Source organism: Coptis chinensis, chromosome 9, assembly GCF_015680905.1.
Source record: "Coptis chinensis isolate HL-2020 chromosome 9, ASM1568090v1, whole genome shotgun sequence".
Taxonomy (NCBI): Eukaryota; Viridiplantae; Streptophyta; class Magnoliopsida; order Ranunculales; family Ranunculaceae; genus Coptis; species Coptis chinensis.
In genome coordinates, this window is record NC_141464.1 from 45,929,168 (window position 1) to 45,951,080 (window position 21,913).

Sequence of the window (21,913 nt, forward strand, 5' to 3'; positions counted from 1 at the left end):
GTTCCCATCCTCTTCATTGGTATATCGAGAAGTAAGTTCTCTGGGCCAACTTTTAATTTTCTCCTGATTTTTCGTGATTAAAATTTGATATGGAAACCTTGAGCTGAGAGAGCTCAAAAGGGAAGCTAGGCGAGGTGCTTCCAACTTATGACCCCTAGGAATCCAACTCACGTCCACAGAGGGTCTAGAACATAAGATAAACAATACAATACTATATGTAGCAGTTCAAAGTTTGAAAAATGTTAATTACAAAGAAAAAGTCATACCTGATTTTAGTGTTGCTCCTCCTTCTCAGATATATAATACGGTGACAACTAAAAGTGCGTATCAATGTCCCAAATCCCTGATTAGTTCACATTGCAGATTAATTATAATCATCAGCTTAATGAAAACAAATTGTAGAAAATTGTAGAATATTGGCAATAGTTGAATCAGCAATATTATTGAAGCAAATTACAAAAAGATGGTGAGATATCCAGCATACTCCTATAAAAACCAAAGAGACTTACTTACTTCCCTGTTGGGTGCGACAATGGATCATAGCTTTTCCAAAAGTATCCCTTTATATCCAGGATTAGGTGAACTTCTTGATTAAACCCGACTAAAATGACATAAACTCCGTTCATTGTATGACAAATCATATGGCAAGGAAAGGTCGCCATCTTCCAAACAGATAGCCTAAACTATGTCGTTTTCTCCCACTGCAATGGTTTCCTGATTTATCATATAGAATGGTGTAGTTTGAACTACTTATATTCCTAAAGAAGCAACCTCCAGTACCATCATAGTTGTATACTTGTTGAGTACTTCCCATTTTTGGTCACCAAGTTTCCCTTTACCACTATAGAACCTTGTCCATTCGCGCATTCTTGAGTGAGCTAGCTAAGAAGTTCGAACAGGCCTCGACCCAAAAACTCTCCTTGTTGTATCCCAGGGAGACATTCGCGATTGAAGTGTAACTGCCATTTCCTTGGTCCACATTCTCATTGTACAAATAAAAGGGGAGGTTTCGGAATAATCTGGCCTTGTAGATATGAGATGAAAGTTTGGAATCAATGCTGTAGTTAGAGTTAATTGTTTGACTCACAATTTGCAAACTTCCATTTTTCCCCATTCGCATAAAGTTTGTGAAACTGAATTCTTGGAAGGAATGTGTAACTACCTTTCCATGAGATGACTCCACCCATCCACTTGAATAGATAGACCTACTTGCCTTAGTCAGGAAAGTCCCATCTAGACCACTAAAGTTTGAAACCAAAGACACCGCAGGAGTTGAACTCTTGTATTCTGATAAGCACCCAAAAGTGTATTATGAAACCCCATTGAGACATATAAATTTGGTTCATTATGTGTTTAATAATCATGAAATAAATATGTTTTCATATTTTTGCAGGTATTTGCAGTAAACATGGAAATATTGGTTAAACCTGCAATAAAGCACGAGGAACGACGTATATATGAATTCTTCCAAATCCACGTAGAAGCATCAAACTTCCAAAGCTCCTACCTCTCGAACCAGGACTCCGAATGTGATAAGAGAGCTGCTCAGACAATCAGGGCGATGAACTCTACGCATAGGCGGGAAGTTGTAAAACTGCCCAAAATACCGGACTGCCACTGGACTGCACATGGACCCACTATACGGGGCCACAAGATTGGATGAGTCATCAATCATGGAGCATGTCAAGACAAAGATAACAAATTATTGGTGCAAAGTTGACACCTTGCATGTAATAAATTAGATTAGGTGTTAATAGTGAAAAAAAAAGGCAAGGTGTCACTTTGTTTTAATGTGGTAGATAAAAATGAATCAATGTGGTTTGATAATTCACGTGGGAGGAAATGAGATTTCTCTCAAATGGAGAAGAAATTAGACAAATGTGGGGACACTCCAATTACTCCCTTGACTTATTTTCCTCACATGACATTATTTTAGTTCCTTAGTGAAAATGAGAAGTTAGTTTTGGTTTTTATTAAAAAAAAGCTTGTAATAGTTTTAATGGAGGAACACTTGTTCTTCTAAGAAATAATAGAAGTGAGTTTGGTTGTGGATTTTTTCTTCTCTCTCTCTCTCTTTCTCTTTTGTGTTTTTATTAGTTCATAAGTCCTTGACCCTAGGATCATGAGCTAACTTCCCTTTTGGGGAGTTAGTCTAACTCATGTGAGGGTAAACCAATTGTTGGTTTGGTAGGTTTAGGAAGAACAACTAACTCTACATCCTACCCCAAAATGGTAGTTGGTGTAGAGTTTAGTTAGAAATCAAGCAATGAGCTTAGAGATAAGTCATTGTTTGGTTTCACTTGCTAGCATGTATGAGCTCTTTAGTGAGCCATGCATGCTAGAGATCAAATCTATTTTTCCGTTAGGGACTTGTCTATGAGTCTAGGAAGAATCAAAACCTATTTCAAATCAACACTAATGATAGTTTCACATGAGGAGGATTAACTCTCCAACTTCTCTTTCAAATTTCTATTTTGGTATTAAGTGCATGTTTTCATTTTAATGTTTTTTTATTAATGTTTGTGTAGAAAGGAAAAATCTAGCATTAATAATTACTCCTTACTCTTTAGTTCCCTTATTGTAAATTCCAATTTGTAGTTGTTCTAAGTTTTAGTTTAGTTCGAATCTTTATTCCAACTCTACGAAACGAAGATCGTGAGTAAGGAACCTTTATTGCTTTTGCACCAATTTAGAGAGTTCAAAACTCTAAGTAGTGTCCAAGCATATATCAAATGGCGCCGCTGCTGTTCTAAAACCATAGAACGTGTGCTAAAGATCGGAAGTTGCATCAAGGGGGAACCCCATTCTCTTCATTCCTTTCATTTTCGTTCGTTTAGGTTTTTTTTTGTTATTTTTTTGTATTTTTGCCTCGCGATTGACCTGTAATCCAAAAATTTTCGTTTCCACTTTCGGTACCAAAAGTTAGGATTTGGGAGAGATAACTTCTGAGGCGATTATAAGACTTCCGAGAAAATTTGAAAGTATTCTGAAATACTTTGGACACGCGTCTTGTGGTGTAGAGTCGCGTACGCGAGTGGGACCCGCGTCCGCGGGTGAATTTCTTCAGTTGTTGCTCCTGTTCAACCACCAGCATCTACAGATCTATCTTGCTACATTTCTAGGCCTAAATATCTGGCCTTGTACCTGAAAATATCAATAATCCTTTGGGATCAATCGCGTTAATTTAATTGAAACGTTTGTTTTGATTTCAAAGCTTAAAAGAGGAAGCTTCTGAGGTTTCAATTTTGATATTAGTGTAATTTTTTTTTTTTTATGTTTTTCTGCATGTATGCCATGTATATAGTATTAGGAAATATTTATTGATTATTATTTAAGTTTTAGCCTAGAATTATGCATGAATCAAGTTAGTTATACGGTAAATATTTATATCACGATTACCACGGACATGAATTGCATATGAATGTATATTTACATATTAATGGTGATACTTGTATTGCATGGGTATATGTCTTTCTACATTATAAATGTTTCTTGTTACATGTTTGATATTTCTCTTATTATCATTACCGCGGTCTTGTCTAATAAGTCGATTTTGTCAAGAAAGAGGAGAACATTCCAACGAGGGTTAAAATCTGAGTTGGGTAAGTTGTTTCTAAACCCTACGGGGGTAAAGCTGCTCTCTATAGGACATTCGCAATCTCAATGAGTATTGTCGAAATCGATTTATTATGCAATACAAGAGTCGTATTTTAGTTTAGGTATAATACTTTGCATGTTTAGTTTTGTCATATATTCTGGCATTATGTATCTTGTATTAGGTATGCTAAGGTATTTAGATGCATATGAGTGATTCAAATTAAGCTATTCTTGTTGATATATCGTTTACGTAATATCGATTTACAAATTAAGCATATACATATCATTATTCTTGATGTTTATTTTGCATGCATTATGGAAATAATTATCGATGACACAAGCTTGCCTATTAGGTATAGCTATCATTATGAGTAGAGTACCTTCACATGCTCTGCACCTAGTATTGTATGAGTAGATCGTATTTGCATGTTTGTATTTTAACCCTTGCATAAATATTAAAAAAAAAATTAAAAAAAAAAAAAAAAAAAAAAAAAAAAAAAAAAAAAAAATTAAAAATTAAAAATTAAAAATTAAAAAATTAAAAATTAAATTAAATTAAAATTAATTTACTACCACCTTTGCATAAATTTTAATTCCATAACTCTTAAATCATATTCAATGGTGTCTAGGAAACTTGAAAGATTGAGGTTACTTAATTAGAACCGTGCTTGCTTGCACGGAAATCCTCCCTCATATCTCTCTTGTGACTGTTTGTTGGTTTATGCACGCGTATTCTTAGTTTTCCCTGCTTTCGTTAGCGGCAGCTTAGGCATATGTTGTTCATCCCTAATGCTTAAGATAATAATAAAATTAGAGTCCTCATAATTTCTTACGTAAGTTAGATCTAATTTTATGCTTGCATGAGATTAAAGGTCGGTTCCACTAAAGAAATTGAACATACCCATCGTCGAAAAAAATCACGATAAGCAATTGCGTAAGTTCTCAAATAAAAATTGTTCTTCTTCGCTAATTACCTTCATCACAATCGCCATTCGCCATCAACTTCTATCATTATGGCCGGCGATCCTCCTCCACCCAGAGAAGCCCTCTCGGACTTCTATCTTTGCATTCTGAGGGAAGGTCCTTCTTCTTGCATCAAACTTGAGGACATTGTCGGTGATTTTAATTATCCCACCAAAGCGTTTTCAGTTTGTTACCAATATATCATGGTTTGGAGCACGAAAAACCGTACAATCATCTTCGTAGACTTCAACAAGTGGCAACAACATTTCATCATCCGGAGTCTCTAAGGAACAACTCTTTGCCCATTTGTTTCCATTCACTTTAAGCGGAAAAAGCGTCAATCGGCTAGCGGGACAACAATCACAATCCATAGACACATGGAATAAACTAGTTCAAGCTTTTATGCCCGTTTTACACTTTCGAAGAAAAACAACCGAAATGCTTGAGAAAATTCAATTCTTCGTCAAAATCCTCATGAATCCTTTACGGAAGCATGGAGTCGCTTTTTTCTTGATCTTACGTTAGAATGTCCTCACCACCAACTAGAAAAAGCTGTCCTTGTTCGTTCATTCTTTAATGGTGCAATGCGATCATCATAAAGAAACTCTTGATATAATGAGCGGAGGTTGCTTCATGGACAAAGGAGCTCTTGAAGCTTATACTTTTCTTGAAAAACAAGCGAAAAAAGGGTACTGGGGGGGGTAACTTTCTTGAGCCGTCTAGATCATCAAAGGATCTTGTTACAAAAGCCACATCTATTTTTGAGGTAAAACCGATCACGAAATAAAAATTTGATAGAATCCTAACTAAAAAGTAGATGCCCTTGCGGTTCAAGTAAGCGATCAACCACCAAAACCGGTCATGAGCGTTGACACGCTCTCTTGTGTCCTTTGTCTTAGTCGATCATCGATGCATATTGCCCCTTGTTATATGTTTCCCTACTCAACAAGCGGAGGAGGCATGTGCATTCAACATTCGATGCACCGTGGAGACAACATCGAATTTCGCTTGGCGTCAAAATAACCAACAAATGGGGGCTCCTCACGGTTTAAGCTAATCAACCGGTTCGACCTACCAATAATTTTATTCCATACCGCCAAGGAAATAATCAACAATACCAACAAGGTCAATTTCAAAATAATTCTAATGCAAATTATCGGACCAACCGCGACCTTGTTCCACCTAATCCAAATCCGACTATAATCAACAACTTCTAAGCAATAATCGAGAACTACTACATTTGCCTGACAACTGCGCCAACCATTGCGGATAGGACAAATGAGACTTTCGGCTTACATGAACCAGCGGTCTCAAATTTTAACGCGTCTATCCAACAATCACTTCAGCAATTGGCAAAGAAAAGAGTCGAGAAAGGTGTGTTTCTGCCACAAGCGGTTCAAACCCTAAACCGGCAAACCACGACCTTTGAACTAACCAATGCCCACTGGTACAAGCACCCCCACCCAAGGTGAGGTCCATGCAATCACGACTCTACGATCTGGAAAAGCTGTGACAATCGGATCATTATGCGGATGATCAACCAAAAGAACGGGGAGGGTTCAAGGAATCTATTTCTAAGAATGAACCTACGGAAGATTCCCCAGATTCAACAAAGTCAACACCTCGAATGTAGGAAACAAGCAAGTAGACCCTTTTGCCAAATTCAGCCCTAAAGGCACCGTTTCTGCGCTTGGCAAAGAATAAACGATGACAATTTTCTTTGAAATTCGAGAGACTTTTCAAAATTTTAACAATAAACTTACCTTTTTCGATGCCTTAAAATTATTACCAAAACATGCAAAATTTCTGAAAGATATGTGCACCACAAAAAGAAGAACTAACGTTCCTCGACAAAGCGTTCCTCATTTGAGCGGTTTCCCTCCATTACGAACACAATGGTATAGTAAAATACAAGGACCACTGGTAGACCAGCGGTTCCATGCACCTTAGGTGACAAATACCGCGACTCTTGCTCTACTAGACCTAGGAGCTAGTGTGAACTTACTTCCATATTATTTATTTAAACAACTAGGTCTTCATGAACTTAAACCTACCACCATGACTCTACAATTAGCGGATCGTTCCATAAAAGTATCCAAAGGAATTGTGGAAAGCGTCCTTGTAAAAGTCAAGATTTCTTCTATCCTGTAGACTTTGTTATTTTGGATCTGAAGTTGCATGTGATTCCATTCCAATCATCTTAGGACGTCCGTTCCTCGCCCTTTGCTAATGCTCTTATTAAGCTGTCGAGATGGTTCCATGACCATGTCGTCCCGGAAATCTTTCGGTCGAGGTGAATGTGTTCAAGTTGATGAAACAACTTCGAGCGACATTGATGGTGAGGTCAGCGGGGTTGATGACATTCAAAAAGTATTTTACAAACTCTTTTCCTAAAGATGAAGTGTACCAATTTCTTTCCTTTAGCGACTCGAGTTTGAGGGCGATGATTATACACAAGAAGTAAATGAGTTATTAGAGTCGATTACCATTATTTGACCCTACAGCGGTGATGTCTAGTAACTTGGATGATCATCAATCTGTTTTACTACATGGATGATGACCTTCCTCAAGAATCTTTAATACCCGCTCCGCCCCTGAATTAAAACCTCTTCCCGAATTAAAATCACGTCTGACTTGATCTTTGATGGTCGTCACCAGTTATTATTTCTTCACAATTGGTGGCGATCGGGGAAGCTCGTTTAATTAATGTCATTCAACAACATCGTTCTGCTATTGGATGGTCCCTCGATGACATTAAAGGCATTGAACCTAATGTGTGCACCCATCGCATACACCTGGAAGAAAATGCTAGGACGTCGCGTGAACCACAGCGTCGCCTAAACCCTACCATGAAAGATGTGGTCCGAGAGGAGGTGTTAAAATTACTAGATGCGGGTATTATTTACCCTATCTCTGATAGTGTTTGGGTGAGTCTGTACCGCGTAGTTCAAAGAAATCGGCATTACGGTTATGCGAAATGATAAAGATGAATGCATTTCGCTCGTATCGATAAAATGGCGAATATGCATTGACTATCGCAAACTTAATGCCGTCACTCGTAAGGATCACTTTCCACTTCCATTCATCGATCGGATGCTTTCGAGCGTTTAGCGGTCATGCCTATTCTTGCTTTCTTGATGGTTATTCGGTTATTTTTCGGATAGTCATAGACCCTGGCGATCAAGAAAAGACAGCGTTCACTGTCCATTTGGTACATTTGCATATAGGCGAATGCCTTTTGGCCTTTGCAATGCACTGGTACTTTCAATTTGCATGCTTCATATTTTTCGAGTGATATGGTTGAGCGGTTTATGGAAGTATTCATGGGCGACTTCTCAATTTATGGAGATTCTTTTCGATAGCTGTCTATCAAATCTTGAAAAGGTCTTTACACGTTGTGAAGAGAAAAACCTTGTTCTTAATTGGGAAAAATGCCATTTCATGGTTACTAAAGGAATAGTTTTAGGACATATCGTTTCAAAGGGCCGGAATCGAAGTCGACAAAGCTAAGATAGAAAAAATTGCTTCACTTCCTATACCAAAAAGTTCGAGACATTGGCGCATTCTTAGGACCACCTTGAGGTTTCTATAGGAGATTTATTCAAGATTTCTCAAAGGTTGCTAGACCTTTAACCAATCTCCCGCTTAAAGATGCCGTTTTGATTTCAGTTTCAGTTGCAAACAAGCCTTTGAGGTATTAAAACCGCATTAACTACGCTCCCATAATTCAACCACGATTGGTCTAAACCTTTTGAATTAATGTGTGACGGCGACTATGCTATAGGAGCTGTACTAGGGCAACGCCGAGAAGATAAACGGTTGTCATTTACTATGCGAGTAAAACCCTTAATGAAGCTCAGCGTAACTATACCACCACCGAGAAAGAGTTTCGCCGTTGTATATCGTTAGATAAGTTTCGTCCTTACCTAGTGGGTTCTCCAACTATTGTCTCTACACCGACCATGCGGCGCCGTTATCTATTAGCGAAAAAAGATGCAAAACAAAGGTTGATCCGATGGATTCTCCTTTTGCAAGAGTTTACTCTCGAAATTAGAGATAAAAAGGTAAGCGAAAATGTGGTTGCAGACCATTTATCAAGACTTGTCGATTGATGTTGATCGCGATCTTGAACCTATCGTGATTCCTTTCGGATGAACACTTGTACTCTATTTTTTCGTCCCCTTGGTATGCGGTGACATAGTAAATTACTTAGTTACCGAGGAAGTTCCTTTATCTTGGTCTCGTAATGACGGGAAAAAGTTTTTATCAACTGTGAAATTCTATTTACGGGATGATCCCTACCTCTTCAAGTATTGTTCGGACCAACTAATCCGCCCGTTGCATTCCGGTGGGAACTGGCGATGTGTTATCCTTTCTGCCATGAACAATCTTGTGGTGGTCATTTTAGTGGTAAGAAAACTGCGGCCAAGGTTCTACAATGTGGTTTTATTGGCCAACACTTGTTTAGAGATGCACATGAGCATTGCAAAGCATGCAATCATTTGCCCCGTGATTAGGTCGCATTACTCAGCGTAATATGATGCCCTTAAATCCCATTCTAATTGTGGAAATCTTTGATGTATGGGGCATCGACTTCATGGGTCCATTTCCAAATTCTCATGGCTTCCTATACATACTTGTAGCAGTTGACTATGTGTCAAAATGGATTGAGGCATTGGCATGTCGTGCTAACGATCATAAAGCGGTCGTTTTGTTTGTAAAAGAAAATATTTTTCTCGATTTGGTGTTCCAAAAGCTATAATTAGTGGCGGGGAAAACATTTCTGCAATAAATTTTGAATCATTAGTAAAAAATATGGAGTCCGCACAAAGTGGCAACTCCGTATCATCCTCAAACCGGTGGTCAAGTAGAAGTCTCTAATCGAGAAATAAAATCCATTTTGGAAAAAGCTATCAATCCATCTAGAAAAAGACTGGTCTCTACGATTATCGATGCCTTGTGGGCATCTGAGCGACTTTTAAGACACCTATAGGGATGTCTCCGTATCGCCTCGTTTTTGGAAAACCTTGTCATCTGCGGTTGAACTTGAGCACCGTGCTCTATGGGCCATCAAAAGCCTCAATTATAACACTAACATGGCGGTGAAAAAAAAAATTGCGGTTAAATGAGCTTGAGGAAATTTGGAATTGATGCCTATGATCTCTCGAAATCTATAAAGCCAACATGAAAAGAGTGCATGACAAGCACATATTGCGAAAAGAGTTCAAAGTCGGTCAAAAGTTTTGATGTACAACTCAAGATTACACATTTTTCGGAAAATTAAAAGCTTCGATGGTGCGGTCCTTTCCTTTGTCTCTGCTGTCACCCCTTATGGGGCTATCTGCGTGAAAAGCGAAAATGATGGTAGCGAATTCCAAGTAAATGGCGGTAGCCTTAAACATTATCATGAGTTGCGCTCTCGGATGTCGAAGAGACTCTTCTCGATGATCGGTCTACGGACTAATAGATTATTTGGTGTACTTCTTTCCATGTATTTAAGCGGGGAAAAGTATGCCATTAGAATGTAGTAGGGCCCTCTTCTATTTTCTTTTCTAAAATTCCCTAGAGTGTGTGGTTTGGCCGGAACCTTAGTCCACGAAAACTCTACTTCAGGGCCGAGTATAAATGTCTTCGATGTCGAAGCAAAGCGTGCCCTCGGAAAACAATGGGTACCAAAATTTTCAACTCCTTCTTTCTCCTCCCTTTTCTATTCTCTTCCTCGCGAACTCCAACTCATCATTTGGTCCAAATCTCACCCATCTCGAATTGGTAATGGTCGTAGTACTTTTGCTCGAGCGGCGTGGCGAAAAGGATGGGGTGGTGTATGGCTATCAAACTCCTTTTCTGTCAGGTCTTGATCTTTTATCGAGATGAGCGGTATAAGGTATATTATTATCGACACCAGCTCAGCGGGATAAACCGTCGTCGTCCGTTGCTCCCGGGTTGGGGTTGGGATTCGTCTTGAGGATCGGCGTTAAAAGACTCACTTTCGTCTTGAGGATCGGCGTTAAAAGACTCACATTCGTCTTGAGGATCGGCGTTAAAAGACTCACTTTTCGTCTTGAGGATCGGCGTTAAAAAAGTTTCAACATGTATATACTCGTTTTGTTTTATTAGCACCCGGCATGGTGCCCAAAGAGAGTCGTGATATGCACCATCGGACATTTCCTAGTTAAATGCGGGCAATGGATTCCCCCGAGGCCAACCCGTTCAGTTTTCTATGTATTGTTTTCAAAGGCGGTTTGAGGCTATACCATATGTACTAAGGGTAATATTATTATTAGACCATTGCACATTGGTCAAGGGATGGTACCGATCCTAAACCACAGGCCCCAAAACATAAAGGATAAGCCCGGTCGGCTGGATTGGGTTCACCGAGCCGACATGAAAGTTACTGAGTTAAATTTGTTTGTGATGTGTTGTTTTATTTGGATTTCGGTGTTGTTGACCGTTCTTCTCGACTTGTACATTTGTATATAAAGGATAAATAAATAAAAACCAAAGATTGTTAAAAAAAAAATAATAAAAAAAAAATTGATGTTTGAATGTGATTTTTCATATTCTAGTGGATGGCATTTTTAATCTTGATCGTTTCGATATCTAATCCGTTAATTCGGGTTGAAGCGAATCGAATTTCCCGTTTGAAATTTGAACTTTTAGGGACATAAGAGGAATTTCTGTAATTCATTTGTACTTGGGCCAAAATTTTGACCCGACCCCAAAACCAAGATCGGGTACAAAGCCCCAGCGCGGGGGGCACCGCGTCCGTCCCCCCTTACTTCTTCTTCCACAAAAAGCGGATCTTGGTCCCCTCACCATCCACTTTCAGCGGCATACCGGTGATGAATTCGGCCAGCGCGCGCGCCAAACTCCACCAACCTCAACCCCCTTCCTCCGGCACCACCTCCTCCACCTCCTCTTGCTATTTGCACCATCAAAATTTAAATTATCTTTGCGCTATGGCAGCGAAGGCGAATTACGGTCGAGAGAAATTTCCAAAAATCTATAATTAGGGATGTTTCACCCATTTTTGATGAGGAAATTGAAAGTAGAGAGTGGGAATATCTATTGCATCGAATCCCAGCTCAATATTCGAAGAATTGGTGTTGAAATTTTATAATAATGGAGGTTTCGGGGTGGCGAATTTTGGATTACGGCGGATGGGATGGAGCGTGAACTCATTTGGAGTTGATTTGAATACCGCGCTTGATTCGATTAACTCGATAGCCGACCCTGTTATTTCGAGTATCCGACCACGAGGGATTTGATGTTTGACACGCTTCTCGAGGGGAGTACAACGGCTCGAAGCTGCGTGTACCGGCATTCGCTCGGGCGTAACCAATTAGCCGTCACTTTCGATGGTTGGCGCCTGGCGTCATTGGAACTTCAAAGGCGTCGGCGTGAACAAGACTTTCTTGCACCTGCTGTGGATCCTACTGGGAGAGGAAGCACACTTTCTGTATGGTCCATTTCACGGGCCATATTCTTACGACCCAGCGTCAAGCGGTCGACTCCTCTTCTTTGTGCTTGTTACTTTCGGCTTATGCTTAACTTAGGGTTCGGTCTGCTACTCCTTTCATTGAAACAAGGTCTTTTCGAGAATTTTGGAATTTTTGAGACTTGTGTTTTAGACCATTGGGACCCGGTAGCTAGAGATGACATTGAGCATGATAGCGTACCTCCTCCTCCGCCTTCACCACCGGTTGTTTTAATGAAGATACCATCGCCCGAATCAATACTCCTATGGATGCCTTGAGGAACATGAATTCTAGTATCGCGTGGGATGTTTCTTCGCCCGGGGAAGAGATGATTACTTTCAGAATGAATTCCAACAAGAAATGAGAAATCGCCAAGGCCAATTCGAGGAGAATGATGATGGCTAATCAGCGGCAATTCAAGATCGGTTACTTTCTGATCTATAGGCCACATTCATGCCCGATCATTTCGGCTGAAGTTAAATTAAGTGGCGAAGGCGTAGAAACCGGGTTCATCTTACGCTAACCGGAGGGATTCGATAGTTGTTTATTTTCTTTGGTTTAGAAATGACTATGTCATTTATTTCCCTAATGCATTGCATTTTTATTTTTAGTGCTAAATTATTATATATCGGTTGATTTCTCATAATTTTGTATCTCGAACGGTTTAAATGAGAAATTATTTATGTTATGCGAATATAGTACTTTCAAAATATGAGTTTGCTCCTTGATTCATTGGGCCTACTCTCAAAGCCCAACGGTCGAGAACCAACGGATTTGATCAAAGCGGTCACATGCCAGCGATTCGAGAAACCAAGTTATAAATACAACTCTCCTTTCCTCTTTCACTCATTCCCTTCTCTCAATCTTCACAAATTCTTCTTCACAAATTTTCAATTTCTTGACAATAATGAATAAACTAGGCGATGGGAAAAGGAACAGCGAATGGGCTATCACATTAAGTCGTGATAACGGTGTTTATCATTATTCTCTTGTCACTCATGCATAACATGATCAGAACATCTAGATCTATGTAACCGTCTCTTTTTCTGATTTTTCATTTTGTATATTAGTATGGTGTGTTAAATAATTCTCACACATTTATGCGGGTTACGTATTAAATGGAGAAGTTCATTATTAATTAGTTGTGTATATTAGTTGTCTTTTTCCTCTCTAATAAAAAAAAAAAATAAAAAAATATATATAAAAAAAAAAAAAAAAAAAAATAAAAAAAAAAAAAATAAAAAAATATAAAAAAAAAAAAAATAATAATAATAATAATAATAATAATAAACAAACCATAACAAAGAAAGGCCATCCAAAACTCACGAAATAATTAATGGATACACATAGTGTTGAGGAGAAAATCGCGCTACTACAAGGTACACATAACACTTGTCACACATGCATTTCGATTATTCTATCCATATTCTATTCTTGAGTTATGATCATCATTTTCTGAAATTACGTGTAAGTTTAACTACCTGTGAAACTTTCCTCCGTATTTTCTAAACATTAAACCATCTCATTAATTGTATTTGGATATCGACATGACAAAGACTTCTTGTGGATCCCCTATGATCTTTGTTCATAATCACATGGGTCATTAAATACATTTGGACTCAGTTGGTATAGCCTCATAGATTGCCTATAAATCTCTTCTTTTTTAAGCCATTCTTATTCATACAATTTTTTCACTATCCTTCCCTCAACAATGGCTCAACCAAGAAAAATAGCGGCAGAGAAAGACTACCTAAAAACTTTTCGAAGAAGGCGGTTTTCTCCTTATTTTGACACTTGAAATCATCGTCGAGGATGGGCGCCTCTTCTATATCATTCAGCGTGACTAGTTATTCGAGAATTGGTTTTGATGTTCTACCAATTTAGCGGTTATGAAGATGGAAAATTCTACTTCAATGCCTATGGACAACGATTGGAATTGAATAAGGAAATGATCTCCGACATACTTCAAATCCCACTAAAACCGGGGAGTCCCTTGTTCAAGAGTCATCATTCGATTCATAAAAACTTTTTTGCGAGCTACGTATCTCATGGCGGCGTCGAACATACACATCACATGGTTCTTCAACGCTCTTTGAAGCAGAATCAGCGTGTTGTGCTCACTGGTTGGGACATAATGTGGTAGGTACATCACACCAATCTGAAGTCACAAAGCCTCAACTTCACCTACTTTGGATTTTGCAAACTCAAAGAGATGACTTTTGTGCGATCCAACACCTGCGGGCGTAATCACCAAGAAAACAAGAAGGTCGGCAGTTCTACCCACTTTGGTTCGCAGATTATGATCGTTGGGGTTATCAATAATATCTCGAGACACCCCCTTCAAAGAGCATATATAAAGGTACTTCAAGCGGACTACTCCGTTGGTTTTGGACCCACGATGCTCGATAGATGAAGCGAGAACACCTCAAGCTCAATTTGACCATTTATTTGATGAAAATGCCATCTTTGAATATTATTAATCCCATGGAAGGCATTAAACTTCTTCATCGGGGTTTGAGGGAACTACTGCATTTCGTCGAGAATATCATCATCACAACCTTCCCGAGATTTCCAAGATCGTCAAACAACGCATGATGTTGAGCGGGGAAGAGATCTTGGAAAATCATTCTCAATTCTTGAAAAATCATGCTCTCTAATGGAAAATCAAAGCTGTACTCTCTGCCCGGTGAGGGGACATTCAGGATGCGGATTTCGGCCAACAAATAGATGACCCTAAGCGATCACGGTGCAAAATATGCATCTCCTAGATCAATATCGAGAATCCATGATATTACTAAGTCAATAAGTATATAATCATATATGTTATTCGTTTTCCGTCGTACTATGTATTTTATCTTATCTTTTTGTTTTATTTTGTATGAAATGCTTAGTAGGATTGTCATCATTTCCGTTGTGACTAATATAATTTTAACATGTGTCTCTGAGGAGGGTCTATTTTCTTACATACTCATTTTTCCATTCGGCCGCCCGATATCGTTACCCATTTCTTTACTTCATCCACCATGGCATCTTCATCAAACATTGCATCTTCATCATCCATGGTACCTCCCAAACTCATTCTGAGCAATCCTTTCAATCTATGATGGATTCAATGCCTATGGCCATCTCTTCCATGATTACATCACAAACATTGGGTGGTCTTCCCTAATTCTTCAACGACCAAACTTATTCTCCTAGTTTGGCTGCATACTTTATGCTAATATGGATGACACACCAGCATTCAACCATGCGCATGGTTTCTACTTAGACGGTTCACAATCCGAGTTGGTGACACACCTCATATCTTTTCGAACAACAACTTGCTCTAACTTTGGACCTTCCATATCACCGAACCTTCTTTGCATCTTGGCATTACATCTATCATAATTCTTACCGTTCTTTTCGGTGGCAAGCATTTTAGCGACTCTTATGGTGATGGTCTTGAGATCAAGCGAGAAGGAGATGGCCATGTACCATGGCAACATCACCATTCCATTAGCAAGCATGACCATGAACATGGGGACTGCAATGTTATTTGTACTCTCGAACATTATGGGAGATTGGCATTTTCTCTACGCCAATGAGAACGCTGCGTCGTATTGATTGCACTAGCTTCGGGGTCATGCTTTATTTAACATTTTAGGTTGTGTTGTCTCGGCTGAAAGCGAGCTCGCGCACTTTTCGGGATAAGTATATACTTTTACCGATCACGCTTGCGAATCATGAAGACACATTTCCCACGGTTTGCGGCTACTTTTTTCATGATGGGTCAAGGTGGATTCCATGTGCCCGACAAATAGAATCATTAAGCTCATTAAGGTTTACGTCAATGGAAGCGTCATTTCGATACGAGGCATGTTGATGTTACCCAAAGGACGAAAAGATGAAGACCAATTTGAGGGAATCAGGAGACAAAGAATGGGCAGAAATTTGGCGGACTATTATCTATTATTGGCGTGATGCTAAGGAAATGCATTTCCTTAAAGAGGGCCTTGAACCTTCCGTCGTCTATTTGGATGGTAAACTTGAGTTTGCCATTGTACATATATCTAGCTAAACCTTCTATTTGGTGTGCTATTGTTTTTCATGTTTAAGTATCTTTATGGTTCATTATATCGAAAGTGCTATGTTTAGTGTGCTATTGAACATTTTCTTGTTCTTTCTGAATAATATATTATGATCTCCAACCTCTACGTTTCAAGCAATCTAGCCCTAATTTTGCTTACGGTTCTCGGTACTTTCTCTCTTTAATTATTGATCCTTGAGGACTAAGCATCATTACGTTTTGGGGGTGCTTTTAAACCTATAGCAAAAATTAGGCATCTTGTAGCCTATATATAGTTTTATTTTCATATTAATAATTGTACTTAGTGACAAAGTCTTGTTTCCTTTTCAATGATGAAAATTGTCTAGAAATCTCACATTAGTATCGAATTAGGATTTGTTTTAAGAAATTTTAGATATCGTATGCAATAGTTTATACATCTTTTCATGAATATTCGTATCTTGAGTATCATTGATTGTACATAGCGGTAAGTTTACGGAACCAGCGGTTAGTTACTTAAACTATAAATCTGTGAGAATCTAACCAAAAGCCTTGATATGAGTGATTTGTGTGTGATGACCGCAGAGGAGTAGTTTTTCGATTAGAGGAAATTTAGCATCTACTTACTTGATCACCACCGAACCCCTAGGCGAGAATTTAGGCCTTCTTTGGATCGACATAGCTAAAAATTCTTACCTGTTACAAATATTACCGCTAGTCACTCCACTGAACCTTTCATCAAACCTTTCACTTTCACCACAAAAATTCCTTACCCATCTATTAAACCAAATAAAAGAACCTACCTAAGTGATGAGTATGAGAAATAGGATGAAATGTGGAAGAATAAAGAGAAAGACTTGTCCTAAATATAAGTCAGTTACTTGCTTCAAGAAAGGAAAATAGAATCATGTTCTTAAGCATACATATATATATATATTTAAAAAAATAAAAAAATAAAAAAAAATAAAAAAAAATAAAAAAAAAATCCTTAGTAGCCAGAGGCTTAAGAACAAGGTTGGAAAAACTCAGTTAGAAGAAGGAAAGGAAACAAGGATTTCTCTAGTGTAAATATATGAAGACCCTATTCTCTCATACTCGTAAATTTTGATTATCCATTTCCATTTTCTTGTACACTATCACCTAAGCCCCACAATACCTAATAAAGACCTCTAGCTCAATTAGGAGTAGGGTGGTGTGATAATAAATAGTAGACGTGATTGATCGACATCGGCTCCTCGATTTGTCATTGAGATGTAAGGAAGCGTGTGCCCATTTGCCTGCTTGGAGTTAACAAAACACGAGTGGAAAATTTTTGAGTGAATATGTGTTTCAACACATACGTGAGAACCCATTTAGGTATGCTCTCAAGGATCGAAACAACCACTGCTAGTATATTTCAATGAAAAGTTCACTGCATGAATAATCATATGTAGATGTTTTAATTATTGAATACATTTTAACTTGAGTTTCAAAGAAATAAATCCTCGTTCCCTGCTAAGGAGATGTATGGATATCCGAGATTAATTTAGGAAACAAGTTTACATCATCGAGTCGTTGTAGTATAAATGAAGTTTGTGAGTATCTTTTACGGAAAACTCTCACGAGGCTATAACTTCGTCCACTAGGGAATTCCTAGTGGTTTAAGGCCTTGTTGCATATGGTCAATGCAATGCGCTCTGCTTAAAGCGAGAATTAGTTTAGGACTACACATTTTTGGCCACTTATCTATTTTTAGTGTCTCTTCTTTGCTTGAGGACAAGCAAAGTGTTGTTTGGGGGTAGTGTGATAAGCACCCAAAAAGTGTATTATGAAACCCCATTGAGACATATAAATTTGGTTCATTATGTGTTTAATAATCATGAAATAAATATGTTTTCATACTTTTGCGGTATTTGCGATAAACATGGAAATATTGGTTAAACCTGCAATAAAGCCACGAGGCAGTATATATGAATTCTTCCAAATCCGTTAGAAGCATCAAACTTCCAAAGCTCCTACCTCTCGAACCGGGACTCGAATGCGATAAGAGAGCTGCTTTCGGACAATCGTATGATGAACTCTACGCATAGGTGGGAAGTTGTAAAAGCGCCCAAAATACCGGTTGCCATGGATGCACATGGACCCACTATCTTGGGGCCACAAGATTGGATGAGTCATCAATCATGGAGCATGTCAAGACAAAGATAACAAATTATTGGTGCAAAGTTGACACCTTGCATGTAATAAATTAGATTAGGTGTTAATAAAAAAAAAAGGCAAGGTGTCACTTTGTTTTAATGTGGTAGATATAAAATGAATCAATGTGGTTTGATAATTCACGTGGGAGGAAATGAGATTTCTCTCAAATGGAGAAGAAATTAGACAAATGTGGGGACACTCCAATTACTCCCTTGACTTATTTTCCTCATATGACATTATTTTAGTTCCTTAGTGAAAATGAGAAGTTAGTTTTGGTTTTTATTAAAAAAAAGCTTGTAATAGTTTTAATGGAGGAACACTTGTTCTTCTAAGAAATAATAGAAGTGAGTTTGGTTGTGGATTTTCTTCTCTCTCTCTCTCTTTCTCTTTTGTGTTTTTATTAGTTCATAAGTCCTTGACCCTAGGATCATGAGCTAACTTCCCTTTGGGGAGTTAGTCTAACTCATGTGAGGGTAAACCAATTGTTGGTTTGGTAGGTTTAGGAAGAACAACTAACTCTACATCCTACCCCAAAATGGTAGTTGGTGTAGAGTTTAGTTAGAAATCAAGCAATGAGCTTAGAGATAAGTCATTGTTTGGTTTCACTTGCTAGCATGTATGAGCTCTTTTAGTGAGCCATGCATGCTAGGGATCAAATCTATTTTTCCGTTAGGGACTTGTCTATGAGTCTAGGAAGAATCAAAACCTATTTCAAATCAACACTAATGATAGTTTCACATGAGGAGGATTAACTCTCCAACTTCTCTTTCAAATTTCTATTTCGGTATTAAGTGCATGTTTTCATTTTAATGTTTTTATTAATGTTTGTGTAGAAAGGAAAAATCTAGCATTAATAATTACTCCTTACTCTTTAGTTCCCTTATTGTAAATTCCAATTTGTAGTTGTTCTAAGCTTTAGTTTAGTTCGAATCTTTATTCCAACTCTACGAAACGAAGATCGTGAGTAAGGAACCTTGATTGCTTTTGCACCAATTTAGAGAGTTCAAAACTCTAAGTAGTGTCCAAGCATATATCATATTCGATCAAATTTCCCTTAGTTTCCACGCTCTTACTGTCCAACCATATATGCAAATTCGCGTCAATGTACCACACATCTAAAGCATTTGTAACACCAAATCCAAATTAACTTATGTTCCATTCCATCCAAAATTCTCCCCAGAAAAGGAGTAACTTCAATGTCGTAAGAAGGAAGACCAAATTAACCAATTCGATGTCGGTCTCCAAAGGAGTGGATTAACCCCTCCGGTATAGATCCGCAATAAAAGGATAAACATCACCAACTGCCTTACCATCAAGACTGATCAAAACTTCTCTAAAAGGTCCATTCCCAGCCAAACCCGTAAGATTATTGGCAACTATATAATCATTTAAGATAATAGATGGATTACTGCTGCAAATGAAAGAAGAAAAAATCGTCTTCAGAGAAGACCTGTTTGGAAGAATGAGAGATGTGGATTTTGAATGGCCGTGTCTATAGTATGAAAGTTTTTTTTTTTTTTTTTTTTGGTTTTAAATCGTAGGGTTTTTTAGGTTTAGCTTTGAACACTTTTCGCAGTTTTTTTCTCCACGTTTCTTGTAATCTCCCTGTCGACGTGGACACCCTCAGAGCGCTCTAAAAGGGGCTGCTATTATATATATAAAAAGATATTTTTGCTACTTATAAGTGCCAAAAGTGTAAATAGCAAAACTTGATTTACAGAAACTTATAAGTAGCCAACACTTATAAGTAGCAAAAAACAAAGTATGCTAAAGTGCTAAACTTGGGATCCTGAAGATCTTTTGAGGCTACATACAAGGTTGAAGCAATATTACCATAAAACATTATTACATCTTAAAATATATATAGCTTATGTCTTGCACACCAATCTTTGTAATCTACACCTCTGCAAAGAAGAGGGTTACATACACGTGAAAGTACTAACCGGTCATATCATATCAAACGTCGAGTAGTCCACACATATACACATATAGTGGTGTAGTACGTATATAAGTCTATAACTGGAACTTCTCAAATGATGCAAGGAATCCAAGAGCAGCATCCCTGGCCTGCTACGGTGGAGGGATGGTTGGTGAGAGTGGTTCGAATTCGGCTTTCCATTGGGCAATGCATTTGCCCTCTTCGCTTCTGGGTATAAACGAGAAGGTGACCCTGTAAGGAATTAAGGATCATACATGTCCCTTAGTTCACCTTGTATCACACGGTATGTAACTGAATGTCCAAACTCCACTGTCTCAATTTGTTGTACTGATTCTTTTACATAATCATGAATAACTACACATACCAATCCAATAAACATAAAAAGTTTCCATAGTGTTGAGTGCCCTTTTAGGGTTTAGGTCCTTCAAATATATAGCTTATGTCTTGAGTGCCAAAAAAAAAAAAGGATTATGGCACAACATACCAACAATTCAAAATGCTACTTGGGAAGCAATGGAGGTGCCATAGAATCCTACTTGCATGTATTAACAACAAATGAAGGGCAGTGAAGGATACGACTAGAGATGGAACATCATGAAGGAGATCTTCTATGCAGGGGAAAGGTGATTGAAGAACATCACCAAATTGGTCTAACCTCATTTGAGCATTGGCTTCAGTGAACAGAATACCTACCCGGCTACCCCGGCCAGTGCATTCAACATTTCAACCATAAGCTTATCATTAGGTCCTTCCCTAAGTCTATCCACAGCGGCCTGTTTAAACAAGTGTTCCCTAAGCTTATAAACAAGTGTTTCCGCAGTGGCCTGTTTAATAACCTTCACTGGATCTTTTCCTTGCATTCCCACTGAGTTTCGGCTAAAGTATAAATATGCCCTTTGGCTGTTTGCAATATCAGGAGTCATTTTGTAAGTAGTTTAATTGTCAAATTTTTGTTCAATGTATGAAAGTCTGTCCTTCAAACCAAAAAAAAGAAAGAAAAACTATGACTGCAACTAGTGGATATTCGCATGCACGACTATTCTAGTTTGGGATCCACTAGCTGTCTAAGTGTCTAACAACAGGAGAAAACAAATGATTTTGATTCTAGATCATTAGGAAGTTAGGAACCAATTCTGTAGCAAACCATTAAAAGTTGACTTTTAAGAAAATGATCGAAAAATGAATAATGCCCATTTGCTCTCAATATATAATTTCTTTGCTTTAAAGTTGACTTCAAGTTCACCTAGCATTCATGTTTTGTAAAATATATAGTGCATAAGATTATGCATTTCTACCTAAGCCTTCGTTGCTGAATAAACGTCGATAACTCCCTAGCTAGACTCACTGTATGAACCTAAACTATATTCCTCCTCTTTTCTTTCTCCCTCTTTCTCTAATGCAGCCTCCACTTTTTCTTTCCTATTCTTTTCTTTTTATACCCCCCCCCTCTATGCATCGTATATCTGTCCTCTCATCTGACGGTTCTCCTTATTGCCATACCACGGCCACGTCTGCCTCTTAGGGTTCCGCGGCTCCAATCCTCTGCTCCCCAAGGTAACGTATTAAGCTGCTTCACTCTCTTGTCCCGCTTGCTGACTCAGTCACACCTATCCAGTCCGTTCCCCTTCCCTTCATCACACGACTATTACTTGTGCCACGTCCACTCTTTAGGGTTTCACGGACATGATCCAGTACTTCCCGGCCCATCTTGTT

The 21,913-nt window shown here is 38.4% G+C and overlaps 1 pseudogene; it reads right to left on the reverse strand.

Annotated features, from left to right (window-relative positions):
* Positions 1-423: 423 nt before the first annotated feature.
* Positions 424-21,123, reverse strand: LOC147476274 (peptide-N4-(N-acetyl-beta-glucosaminyl)asparagine amidase A-like; annotated as a pseudogene).
* Between the last annotated feature and the right edge of the window lie 790 nt (positions 21,124-21,913).